The sequence below is a fragment of the Aquarana catesbeiana genome, linkage group LG05, assembly GCF_042186555.1.
Source record: "Aquarana catesbeiana isolate 2022-GZ linkage group LG05, ASM4218655v1, whole genome shotgun sequence".
Taxonomy (NCBI): Eukaryota; Metazoa; Chordata; class Amphibia; order Anura; family Ranidae; genus Aquarana; species Aquarana catesbeiana.
The window spans coordinates 585712821-585727335 of NC_133328.1; the positions used below are offsets into that span (position 1 = coordinate 585712821).

At 42.7% G+C, this 14515-nt stretch overlaps 1 protein-coding gene across 3 annotated transcripts in view; it reads left to right on the plus strand.

The window, feature by feature from the left end:
* The window catches only part of ZFPM2 (zinc finger protein, FOG family member 2), a 575810-nt gene that overhangs the window by 340404 nt on the left and 220891 nt on the right, over positions 1-14515 (plus strand). The gene's annotated exons all lie outside the window — the stretch shown is intronic.

The following is a 14515-nucleotide window of genomic DNA, read 5'->3' on the forward strand; positions in this document are numbered from 1 at the left end:
TCTTTGTTCCTCCCTCTCTTTTCCTCTCCCTTCCATGTATTCTCTATTTTTATTCCTTCTCTTACTCCATGGTGGGGGGGAATGAGATGAGTGGCAGTGCTGGGGGGAGTTTTAATCAGCCAACTTAGCTGCTCTTGATCAAGATCATCTGCTGATCTGAGAACTGTAGTGGGGACTTTTAATGGCAACTCTAATCACAGGCATTGTTACTCACTGTGTCTCCAGATTCACTGGGTCTCCAACTTTGCGGTTTCTCGTAGCAGTGACACCTATGCCGAAATCAGGAGATAGGGTCTCCTCCAGCCCCTCCCACTTCACATTCCTCATCACTCAGCTGACCTCTAGTCTCTGCCCCCCAGCCATGCCGTGAACTGAATGGGCGGCTGCAAAGAGGCTGAGTGGGAAGCCGCAGGCTCCAGGAATAGCCCAGCTGGGCGGCCACAGGCTCCAGAGACAGCCCTGCTGGGCGGCCACAGGCTCCAGAGACAGCCCTGCTGGGTGGCCACAGGCTCCAGGGACAGGCCTACTGGGCTGCTGCAAAAAGGCAGAGCGGTGCGGGCTTCAGGAACAGCCCAAGATTTGGTGACCCCTGGCAAAACGTCATTCGACCCCCGAGGAGGTCCCGACCCCCAGGTTGAGAACCACTGACATAAACTATAAGGCCCTGTTTACCCTTGTGGTTGGGGGTTAGTAGGAACATGCTCTTAAGCCACATTTTTACATCCCCCAAACTGCCCTATCTAAGCTGCAAAGGCAATCGTATTGAGGTATACACATGCCGTGGGCGCAAGGTTTTGCATTGTGGTATGGCAAAAATGATCTCCATTGCATTCAGTAGGCAGTACAACCAACTGAACACAACTCATTCAAGTGAATAAGGCCACCTCGCAACAGCCACGGTGCAGGCTTTTGGTGGTTAAAACAGGTGGTATGGAGGCGATATAATGCCTCCTCACCACTTGTCAAATAATCCTCTAAAGAGTGATCCACTGCAATCGTTTTCAGAGAGAGCAACACTAATGAAAACGAGCCCTAAGACTTTGCACACCTTTTGTTTTCATGTACCTGAAAAATATTTAGCGGATTTAAGCTGATGGAAAGTTTAACTGGGTGTTAAACTTCACCTGTACGGAGAGAAATAGAGAGCCTGCCATTGCAGACTTAATTCTGAAAATACTAGTTGCTTTAATTTTAGTTGCCTTTCATAATCTTTCAGTCACTGACCAGGAACTAGCATGCGCTAAAGTCAGAACAGCATAACAGCCAGGCAGCTCGCACTTTCAGTCTACATATTTTTTTTTAAGGGGAATGACCAACAAATCTATTTATTACAAAATATTATATAAAGCACTTATCAGGATGGAACACCCCATTTCTAATGCTGTAAGTCCACTGTAGGCGAATGCTGTAGGCTTTTGCTGCTATGGCATATGAAGACTAAAGTACATCCATACCTTGTACTTGTGAAATTTGAAAAACTTGTTATACTGACCCATACTGGAGAGAGATAGAAAGAGGAAATGTGACACCCCTGCAAAGCTCTGTGTTGATGGTGGAATTTTTTTTTTTCAGTAATTGGTTTCCGCCTTGTACAGTAGCTCACAATAGTGAGTACACCCCTCACATTTTTGTAAATATTTCATTATATCTTTTGGTGTGACAACACTGAAGAAATGACACTTTGCTACAATGTAAAGTAGTGAGTGTACAGCTTGTATAACAGTGTAAATTTGCTGTCCCCTCAAAATAACTCAACACACAGCCAATAATGTCTAAGCCGCTGGCAACAAAAGTGAGTACACCCCTAAGTGCAAATGTCCAAATTGGGCCTAAAGTGTCAATATTTTGTGTGACCACAATTAATTTCCAGCACTGCCTTAACCCTCTTTGGCATGGAGTTCACCAGAGCTTCACAGGTTACCACTGGAGTCCTCTTCCACTCCTCCATGATGACATCACAGAGCTGGTGGATGGTAGAGACCTTCCACTCCTCCACCTTCCATTTGAGGATGCTCAATTGGGTTTAGGTTTGGAGACATGCTTGGCCAGTCCATCACCTTTACCCTCAGCTTCTTTAGCAAGGCAGTGGTCGTCTTGGAGGTGTGTTTGCGGTCGTTATCATGTTGGAATACTGCCCTGCAGCCCAGACTCCAAAGGGAGGGGATCATGCTCTGCTTCAGTATGTCACAGTACATGTTGGCATTCATGGTTCCCTCAATGAACTGTAGCTCCCCAGTGCCGGCAGCACTCATGCAGCCCCAGACCATGACACTCCCACCACCATGCTTGACTGTAGGCAAGACATACTTGTCATTGTACTCCTCACCTGGTTGCCGCCACACACACTTGACACCATCTAAACTAATTACGTTTATCTTGGTCTTATCAGATCACAGGACATGGTTCCAGTAATCCATTTCCTTAGTCTGCTTGTCTTCAGCAAGCTGTTTGCAGGCCTTCTTGTGCATCATCTTTAGAAGAGACTTCCTTCTGGGATAACAGCTATGCAGACCAATGAGATGCAGTGTGCAGTGTATGGTCTGAGCACTGACAAGCTGACTCCCCACCAACTCAACTTCTGCAGCAATGCTGGCAGCACTCATATGTCTATTTCCCATAGACAACCTCTGGATATGACGCTGAGCACATGCACTCAACTTCTTTGGTCGACCATGGCGAGGCCTGTTCTGAGTGGAACCTGTCCTATTAAACCACTGTATGGTCTTGGCCACTATGCTGCAGCTCAGTTTTAGGGTCTTGGCAATCATCTTATAGTCTAGGCCATCTTTATGAAGAGCAACAATTCTTTCTTTTAGAAACCTCAGAGATTTCTTTGCCATGAGGTGCCATATTGAACTCCCAGTGACCAGCATGAGAGAGTGAGAGCGATAACACCAAATTTAACATACATGCTCCCAATTCACACCTGAGACCTTGTAACACTAACGAATCACATGACACCGGGGAGGGAAAATGGCTAATTGGGCCCAATTTGGACATTTTCACTTAGGGGTGTACTCACTTATGTTTCCAGCGGTTTAGACATTAATGGCTGTACACTCACTGCTTTACATTGTAGCAAAGTGTCATTTCTTCAGTGTTGTCACATGAAAAGATATAATAAAATATTTACAAAAATGTGAGGGGTGTACTCACTTTTGTGAGATACTGTAGGTCTTGCATTTAGGCGTTTTGACACCAAGAATGGTAAAACTAACACAATTTTCTGTATTTTTGTGGTTTGTTTAATCTCTGTATCCTCACCCAGAGCAGTAAATTCAGCAATGTTAAACTTGACAACTTTTGCTCTGATTACCAATGGAATGCAAAGCACTCACCCAGCCACTAGTATGGGGAGCTGTACACTTTGCCTCCCTTCTTATATAAAAATATAGATGGTATCACCATGGGTTTGGGGGCAGGTTACATACATTTTTGTCATCATGCATGGTGCTTATGAACTGGCCATCCACCAATATATGAGCTATCCGCACTTGCTTTGGTACCATTTATATCTCTCTACTGTATTCATGGCTTAGGCCTACAGTACTAGTCTGCTTCTGGCAATCTTAACCCTAACCATTGAGAATTAAAGCAGAGGGCCAGTCCACAAGCAAGGCAAGGTAGTTTGACTCCCCCTGCTAGATAGACAGGTCAATAATCAGAGTGAGAAGACTACAGCAAGTAGGTGGAGTTGGGAACTTATGTGTGGAGATCTCATCACCAAAGTCCACAACAAGAAGCTTCTGTGTGACTTAGTACCTGTAAATAACACACTTTTATTTTGCCTCTGGACCCTTTAAATCTGTATTCATACATATTGTGATTATTCCAATACATTAAATGCTGTTAAAGTGCATAGTTAATCTTTCTTCATTTCAGGCTCACATTTGAGTGTAATGTTTGTGTTTTTTATTTATTTCGGGAACAGCCGGTGGTTGCACCTGTAGAGATTAGCCTGATCCCCGCTACCTTGTAAACATATTGATATACTGAGATCTGTCATGTAGAACCATTCATTTTGCTCTGAAATAAATACATACTACTGATGGTTTTATAACTTTACTGCTGTTCTGAAACATGGATGGATTAAGAGTCCATACGGTCCTATACTTTTCTCACCTTTTACTGTTACACTGGGGGGCTATTGTTTCTTACTATATCATGCTTCTAGTGACATTTTTAAAATAAAAAATATTATATACCTTATATTGGACCCAGTGACATCATCACTAGGTCTCTGTGATCTCTATGTGGTGCAGACAGACACTCACATAGATGGTTTGAATCCCGACCAGTTCAGCAGGGACCAGACGAGATTTGAACCATCTATGGACAGACTAATTACAGGAAGTCCCCAAGTTACGAACACAATAGGGACTGTAGGTTTGTTCGGAAGTCGAAGTTGTTCATAAATCGGAACACTGCATTTGTAAGTGTAACTTCCGGTCGGAACACTGCATTCGTAAGTGTAACTGTCGCCTGTGCATGGATGTGGGATGTTCTGGGCGCTTGTTATGTTATCTGGGGCATAGTATGGCAGTGTGGGATGTGTCCGGAGGTGCTCGAAAGGTATCCAGGACCAGCCTGGAGCACAAGTGGCCGGCATTTGAGGCCATTCGTAAGTAGGAGTCGTTCATAACTCGGGTGTTCGTAACTTGGGGACTGCCTGTATGCAACCAGCATGTCGAATTTTTAAATGCAATTATTTCCAGCGGCTATAGCCGCTAGCAATAATCACGGTGTTCTCCCAGCAAGGACAGCTTCCTGCACCCCCCGCCCGCTGCCTGGAGAACACAATTGCTCCATGGGAGGGATTCCCCCATCAACACTGACTGTGTTGATGGGGGAATTAAGAGATTTTTGCTCCTGCAACCCGTGCTTGCAGAAAAGAAAATCGCATTATTTAATGAAAAAAAAGGGGAGGGGGGGTCAGATATATGCTGGGAAAGAAAGCGCCAGATATGATGATAGACATCTCCAACCAGGTGATGAGGCAGGTTTTATCTGACTTGCTCCAGCATCTAAAGCACACTGTTAGAAGGTCACGGTGTGCAGTGAAATCAGAGTAAGCTCCGTTCACACTTCATTGCAATTCTAACCACAATCCCTAACTGTATGGCAATCGTAGCACAAAGCGATGCATGCATTTGGGTGCCATTATCCTTTATTGGCACCCCAAACACAATACGATTCTGCCACGATTGTCTCACGACAGGATTGTGCAGCAATTGTGGCAAAATGTTCCTTTAAAAATCGTGTAAAGCTTTTCGCCCAAACACACATAGGGCACCCTATTCAAGTGACTGGGCTACACTATGCGACATGCAGAATCGTGCTTTGCAATAATGTGAACTGGGCCTCAGCGATGAACTTATCCAATATAGTCTGTCGTTATGTTTTCAACATGGAACAACACAAACCATTGCTGTGGGCTAATTATCAGAACTTAACAAATGCACTGCCCAGCTTTGACATGCGTTTTTAGGGTTTTTAGTGAGTGTTGACAAGCTTTTTAAACCCGTCATCGGCTAGCTATATCTATTCCTTCAGAATCATCAACAAAAACATTTTCTACCACTATCCAGGAGTCAGGGAGAACCCACAGAGGTCACCACCACATTATTAACATATTGACTTGCGTTGATGTACAATATGCATTTTGATGCATTTACATTGATTTCAATAGAAAACACATCAGGAAAGGTATAAAACCAGCCAGTATAAAACTAGCATAATGTACAGTATGTCTTTCTTATTATTACCCTACTGTAATGCTTTGTACAGCTGCTTTCACAATGGGAGACAAAGTGCAACACTGTGATCAATTCATGGTGCTTTTATATGGCACAGCTCTGTCCGTTAAAAACCTTACAGAAGGGGAAAGCAGAAAACTGACCTGCTGTTCCTTCATCATCCAATCAAAGGCAGGGGGTAGGGCCTTATATTACTTAACTGCAGTGTAGTCTTTTAAGAAGTAGCTGTATATAGAGGCAGCCATATTTGTTCATTATATGTGCAGCCTCTGCTCCCAGCTATTCATGCAAATGATTTTGCATTAATGCCAGGCCAGCATAAATCCTCTTACCAGCCCCCCATTGACATGTCAGAGCCGAGGAGGAGCCTAGCTTCTGACATGCATTTTTGTTACAGGCAGCCGGCCGGGAGAAATCCCAGTTGCTGCAGAGGGTGAGATTGTGGCACTAGGGAGCCAGGCCACCCAAACCCCCCCCCCCCCCCCCAAGAACATGTGGGAAAAGTGCCTGATTGGAAGTACCCTGATTGGATCTTTTTGCTCCCCTAAGAATTTTGCACCTGGGGCAACTGCCCCTGTGGTGCCACCCGCACTAGGCCATTGCATGCCCACAGTGGCTGCTTCACCATCTGCTCCAGATAAAGTTCTTTAAATCCCCATGGAGAAAAGTGCTTAAATTAATCATAATTCCATTATCCATTATCCATGCTTATCTATGCTTTCCCGAGAAAGCATGTGTTGGCAGCAACTGTAAGACCCCCATAGGGCCATTTCCCTTTGCAAATTCATCTTCAAGCATGTGCAATTATAATACAAATGAAGATTCAAATTCTTGCATAAGCCCAGCGATGACAGGTTCTCTTTAAGGAACACAGGCACCCCCCAGTATGAACATGCAGTGCTTAGCACTCCAGTCCCTTATGTTAATACCGGCTATTGTCAACCAAGACAACTCCTAGTTGTGCCTTGAAGTAACTTTGATTACCTCTTTGTAGATTTCACAGAATATATTACGATTTTACACATTTTCTTGGCGTTTTACAGCCGTACAGGCACACTAAGATGAAATATGTTTTTGCCAAGGCAACCTACTGACTGCTGTAAAAAGGGGAAAAAAAATTATAAAGCCCAAGAATTTAAGCAAACAGGCGTTCATATCAAATTATTTACATCCGAAACATTAATCGGAACATCAAAGAGTTTCAGAAAAACTTCCTCGAAACAATTACAAGTTGTTCTTTTAATCATTACATTTTACACACTCAGAAGTGGGTTTCTTTTTAACCTTCAGAAGCCTTTGAAAGTGCCAAATGAAATATTAAATATATAAATACACAGCATCAATTTGCATTTAAATAACGTGTGTCAGGTTCTGTAAAACATAACATTTGTTGTGTAGGAATGCGCACAATGGAGGGAGCGCTCTCGGCTCCGAGCTATCGCCGTTTATCTCAGATACCACAATTCCACGTATCTCCGTCGACGCTCTCTGCTCTTAGATGACCCAAGTTACAATAAGCAGATTTATTATGCATAGAATTGAAGTTAACTGTTTGTTCACAAACAAAAACAGCGTTGTGTGATAAAAGATAGAGGGGTCTGCGCACAGCGCTATTGCTTCACAGTACTGGAAGATGGAATTACCTTTAAATAAATAGCTGTGTTTTTATGTGTCAGCTCCATAAGTATGCTCAAGGTCTAAAAATGTGTACATAATTATTGGAAGTCTTGCTTAGTGCTTTAAAGGGGAACTATGCTCACCTCTCCTCCAGTGATACGACATCCACAAGCCCCCTCGCCAATCTCCTGGTCTTCCTCGGGGTTCAGAACCTTTGGCCTTCTTGATTGGCCTTGCCAAAATGATGCAACTCCCATGCATGTGCAGGAGTTCATACAAGGAAGCCATTAGAAAACATAGGGCCCAGTACAGCCTACATGGCAGGACCAGCTGCCTCAAGTCACCCAGAGGTGAATCTGCCAGAGCAGAAAGCAGGAGCTGGAACTTTATTTTAGTTTCCAGAAGTTTTCAGCTGCTGGATTTCTCCACTTGCACCCAGTGATGGTCAAAAAGTCCCCTCTCTACCTACTATACTAGGAAAAAGATACTCTCAAAATGGAAATTGGCAGATGCCCTAACGGTAGCTGCTTGGAGATCTGTGGTAAATGCGGTGCTTTCTCTCTACCGAATTACATATACGGGTCGCAATTTCCCCCCAAAATTTGACAAGATCTGATCAGCATGAGTTGAGGCTCAGAACCTTATTTTCTAAAAAGTAGTTACTGACTTCTTGTAAAAGATGTGATGTTCTTCCCTCCCGCTCCTGCCAACCCCTGACACCCCCCCTTCCCTTCTTATGGGTGATTTATGCTTGCATCTTATTAAAATATTCTATGGTACATAATTCTATTGTAGTGCTAGGTGAACTCTGGTAGTTTGTGAATGACTTCTATTATTTTTGTTCGGTGATACTCCCAATATATGTTTATGTTAGTTCTACAACTGTATAAGCATGTGCTGTTACAATACACAATGTATTCTCTTTGTTATATACATGTAAAACGTTGCCACTCTTTCAATAAAGTCCCCTCTCTACCTCCAGGCCTTGCTATGGAACCGATAGGGGCCGGGGAACTTTACATTTAAAATAGGGAGCTGCAGTTGAAGGGATTACTCTGCCTGCTTCCAAAGAGAATTAAAAGGCCCCTCTTTACCCCTGGGCCATCTGCTAAACTGGTGGGGTTGGGCCCAGCACAAGGAAGCTGGCTCTACACCACTATTAGTGACCCTGGATTCATTCATCCTGACATATGTTAAAATTGTACACTGACCTGATTATGCATAAATAGTATATCCCTTAATAAAAAAACCTGCCTGGTTGCCCTTTTTCCATTTTAAGTTCCACCCCCCTTCACACTATTTTTTTCCCCATTTCTTACTTTTCTCGTTGGGTTATCAAAAAAGAAAAAGAAATGCACATCCAGAAAATCCAGTGGTGTCCTGTAGGGCTCAGCTGCTGCACACCCAGTCTTGCACCTCCATATTCTTCTCTAACGGAGCCAGCTGTCTCTTCCTGGTTCTTGCAGCCAGCCCCCTGATGATGCTCATGTGCAAGAGCCAGGAAGGGACAGCCAACCCCATGGTGACACATTGAGGTACGTGCACTGTACAGTTCCCCAAGGCCTGCACCCTAAGCAACGTGTACCGCTCCAGCAGCATAATGTAGATGGGCAGTTGAAACGTGGATCAATCACCTGTTTTTACCACCAACTGGCTGCCCATGTGAAAGGTGCCTTAAAGTTTGGGTGAGAGGAGGGTTAATGGTGAGGGCAGTGCCGGAATTATAGGGGCAAAATGGGCAACTTCTCTAGGCCCCCTCTATAGAAAAATAATATTAAACAATATAAAGTTTTATTTTACCCTTTCTTTCTGATGATTAAATTCAGATACCTTGCTAAGAACTATTAAGTGATGTGTTCATGGCACCATAAACTAGATACTGATTTACTAATGGAGTTGAATAAATTGTGCAAAAATTCACTAAAATTATCCAATTAAATACAAACACATTCCTGTTTACTTATTTCATCTGCACGTGATTGGGTATCCAAAATGAACAGAAATCGTGTGAAGATTCTCAGCGCCCTTAGTAAATCAGCCCTAAGGATTAGCTGAAGGTTTGGTCTGAACCATAGCAGCAATAAAAGCCAGTGAAATAACTGACCCCATTCACTTACATCGAAGGTCTCCAAACTGCGGAGACACATGCGGCCCTTTGCTTGCCTTTATCTGGCCTTTGGTACACTATTCCTCCCATTGATACCAACAATGGGGCACTATTTCTCCCCATGACACCAATGATGGGGCACTGTTCCTCACACTGATACCAACAATGGGGCACTATTCCTCCCCATGACACCTATGATGGGGCACTATTCCCCACACCAATGACAATAATAAGGCATTATTCTTCCTACTGACACCAGTGATGGGGCACTATTCCTCCCACTGACACCAATGATGGGGTACTATTTCTCCTACTGGCACCAGTGATGAGGCACTATTCCTCCCGCTGACACCAGCACATTTTCCACTACCACCGGTCACAGTCCGGCCCCCCAAATGTCTGGCAGATAGTCAACTGGCCCTTTGTTTAGAAAGTTTGGAGACCCATGGCTTACATGCCTGGGAATCCTGTAAGTGGAAGTAAAACAGCAACTGAGAATACATTCAGTCCTCTTCTCTGCCAGACAGGGTTGTGCTATCTGGAAATGCTGTGTAAATCTCAGGACTGGATTGGCAGAAATGCCAAGCCTTCAGCAGGTAAACCCGCTCTGATATATGTATTTTGTCTGTGTATTTAGATTTTTACCCGGAGCTCGGCTTTAATGAATAGCAGTGATGAACTTGATACTCACAAAAACTTAAGTACATGGTGGTGGAATGTGAAAAACATCAAATAAATGGCAAGCCGACCATTTCTGCCCTGTCTACAGACCCCTTTCTAATCATCGAGTAGCAGCAGATCCATTTTGTAGACGCCGCTAGATACAGAATGAGTTAAACTTGGCAGAATTTCTGTGCCGTGACCCCACACCTCTGATCACAGGGCAGAAAGCTGTGTGTATTTGTGCTGTTAAAACATATTTTAAATGCCAAGTCAGGAGAAAGACATCTGAGGAGGATGCGCTTGTCATATCTTTTTGCACAATATAAACATTATATAGAAACCTACCCAGGCCTTTTCATTCTATGGGAAGGCGTAGTGATGATATAAAAGCTGGAAGCAGCGTGGCATTTAAAATATTTTTCATTTGGCATAATAAAAATGCTAATGAAAAAAAGATTCTGATTGGTTGCTGGGGGATACAGGGACAGTCCCTTGACTGCACACAGAATAATACAGAGCTATGGTACAAGCCATACACATATTGATACCATTTTTTGATGAACTGATTGTTTTGATGTTTCAAACAAACCTAGCAAATATTGATCTTTTGATCTCTTTAGATGGAGGAAAATGATTTGGCAGATTGGACAATTCTTATTGTTGTGTCAATCATCCGCGAGAGCATAATTTTAATTTATGCAGTTTCAAAATAAACAATTTTTGTGTTGTTTTTGGCAAAAAAAAAATATAAAAACAATAATCAAATATTAAAATTAATATTTTCATAGTGACAGCAGATTTCATCCAATTCACTATTTAAGGTTTCCATTAATTAACAATCAGATTAAATTAACAATTATGTTCACAGCCCAACATAGCCTTTGCCTACCATCCAGTGTTTTTATAACTAAAGACTAAATTTTTTTTATATAAAACATCCATTTTATTGTTGAATATCAATATAAAACATACCATATCTAAAAAAAATGTACTGCCATGAAGGATATTATTTCCCTGATAAATTTAGAGTGTATTACTGCTGGGATGTAACCAGCCTGAGCTCTTATTTTCCTATTCTGGGTTCTCTAGGTTTCCCTAAGCCTGGTGGGTTGATTGCTTCAGCCTGTTTCTGGATGGGGGTTCCAGTAATCAGTGTGGGAAGGATTATTCTCTAGGTCATGAATATTTCTCTGACACCCATATTTAGGGTGTAACATGGAATATGGTCACAGTCTGCAGCCCACCCCCCACCCCCCAAGCTGCCTACCCCTTTACCGAACCTGTTGCTTTTTTTTTCCTCCGTGGAGTACCCTGTATATTTTTGAATTTGGCACAGCTGTGTGGGTGGAGAGATTAATAGATCTTATTGGAGCATTTAAGTCAATTGATACTTCCTCCATCCCCATAACCAAAGATCAGTATTGACCTTAGGCTGGAGGAATAGTCTGCAGGAGCCTGAGCATTGCACCTTTGATTGCAGTTACTGTTCCGCAGTAACTCTCCAATTAGGAAAAAAAAATAACTGCACATTTTTTTTTAAATCAATGTTGGTGCATTTACTGTATTATCTTTTGCAAATTGTAGAATTAGCCTTTAATAATCTGAGTGCTGTATTTAGTCATCATGCTACCATGAATACACTGGGAAAAAAAATATATTATTGGGTTCAGGCTTATCAGAGACTTATTTTTGCAAATACTATTAGGGCTAGCATGGTTCCTGCTTTATATGCAGTGTTACTATTTACCTGCACAACCCACAAAGCTGCTTACAGTCTTGTGACTCCTCTGTACAGCCTCTAACCCCTTGCCCAATTGTACCGAACTTACTCACAAATGTCAGGAGGTGTGCAGACAAGGGAAAAATACTTTCAATGCCCGGACCTAAATTCTGGTCCACAAGTGGTTTACGTTAAACATGCCGCTATGATGGATAGTATTATCTTCTTTTATTTATTATTATTTTTAAGATTAAGATGAAGATTTATTTAAGATCCTCTTTTAATTAAGAAAAAATAAAAATTGTATGATGGCATCACAAGGGATAAATAAATGAATATAATAAAAAATGATTAGAATGGATCCGGCGGCACACCAATGATGTTGGAGCATCCAGTGAAATGTAAAGAGAAGCTCCAGGTTCCTTCATAAAAAAAAATAAAAGTCAGCAACTACAATTACTGTAGCTGCTGACTTTTAATATTAGGACACTTACCTGTCCACAAATCCAGAGGTGTCTTCACCCCAGCCAATTTTTTAATTGGCTCTCGGGTGCTGCCATTGCCATTTCTTTTAAGGGAAACCAGCAGTGAAGCCCTGCGGCTTTACAGCCGGTTCCCTACTCCACATATGCAAAGCGCTCTGCGCTTTGTGAATGGACAGGCAGCAGGGGGAAGAAGGAGGGGGGCCTAACCTTCGGGTGACTTTGTGAGATCAGCCGAAAGTGGGAGCGGGTACCTGTCAAAACCATGTACCCGCTCCCCCCCCCCCCGAAAGGTGCCAAATGTGGCAGCAAAGGGTGGAGGAGGCAAACAAGCAGAGCTTCCCCTTTTGGGTGGAGCTCCACTTTATTGAGTAAGCGAAAGGGAAGAACAGCACACCCAGGAAAACCTCCCACACCACTGACGCATTTCACCCCCTACAGGGTTTAATTGTAGGTATTAAGCCTTGTAATGGGTGAGACACGTAAAAATGGCATTGCCTCTAGTGAGAAGCTTTCCTGTGTATGCTGTTTGTCCTTTTTGCTTGCTCATTAAATGTCATTGGATGCTCCAACATCATCGGTGTGCGGCCCGATGCTTTTTAGGTTTGGAGCGGAGGCAGGCTTCTGGGCCCTGGCACCCAACTGTGCTGTAGGACAAATTAGCATTTTTGGATGCTTTGGAACGGTGGTGCATATCAGGACCGTCTAATAACAAAAAATGATAATGTAATAATAAATGGAATGTTGGTAGACAGCCTACGATGGAGCCATGACAATGCACAGCCAATCAAGTTTCATTTTATGGTGTCAGATCAGTAAAGGACATGCTGTGATTGGTTGTTCTGGGTGATTGCATATTGCTATTTGTGTCTTTGAAAATGCCTGCTAATTTAGAATTTCAGTTTTCTAAGACAGCAACTGTGGCGATCTGTAACAACAGCAAGACCAGACCATGTTTGTGTTAAGAAACACAATTATCTCCCTTTTCTCATTACATGTATGGTTACCTGCGTTTAGAGGCATTATTAAAGCAGGGTGCCGGGACAAATATTTAGCAATGGGAATTATACATTCATAAGACGATTAAGTTAGCTAGTTAAGAAATTCCAATATTGCTTTTTAAATGACTTCAGGATATGGTAGGTACTAAGGTTATTATCTGTTATCAGGAATACAGCGGAATTGTACGACTGGATAATAACTAAACAACTGACACAATGTAAAATTACATTATCAGTGTGTTAAAACAAAATTGCGCCCTAAAGGAGTGTACATGCCAGCTCAGAGCTGCAATGTAATTATGCTTAACTCTGATAATTAAAATACAGCGGAGATCAACAGAATCATTTTCATTAAGAAAATTATTAATGATGGTGGTATAACAGTAATTGATTGCACAGCTCCACAGGATAATGCCGGGCTGTAAAAACCAACATGTTACAGGAATGTCTCAGGCTGTTCCTTTGTGTGGCAGAGGAAGGGAGATGTTCCAGATTGGACAGTGGCGGTAATCTGGAGACATGTGACATATTATCCACTGCACTAAAGGCCACAATTGCAAACTCTAATGACAATGGATTAAAATAAATGTCCAGCCCAATGGTGGATTTACCATCAGCCTCAGTAGGCCTGTGCCTACTGGAGGCAATGTAAACATATTGCAGTATATACTATCTTAATATTCTGAGCCAGGTTAAAACCAACAAAAGTAAAAGAAGTGATTCTAGAAGGCTGGTATTGAATAGGGTGCAAAGTTGACAAGTTTCTTTAAAAAAAAATTGAAGCCCTAGATCTCAAATGTACCTGTGTTTGGCCCAAGTTCTTCTCTGGAGGGACCTGAAGGTACTAACCAAAGGATGGGGGGGGGGGGGTTAACACTGATGCCCTGTACACATGACCAGACATTGATCAGACATTCCGACAACAAAATCCATGGATTTTTTCCACCGGATGTTGGCTCAAACTTGTCTTGCATACACACGGTCAAACAAAGTTATCGGAAAATCCGATCGTTCTGAACGCGGTGATGTAAAACACGTACGTCGGGACTATAAACGGGGCAGTAGCCAATAGCCTGCTCTCAAACTTTGTGTGTCGGAAATTCCGATGGAAAATGTGTGATGGAGCCTACACACGGTCAGAATTTCCGACAACAAGGTCCTATCACACA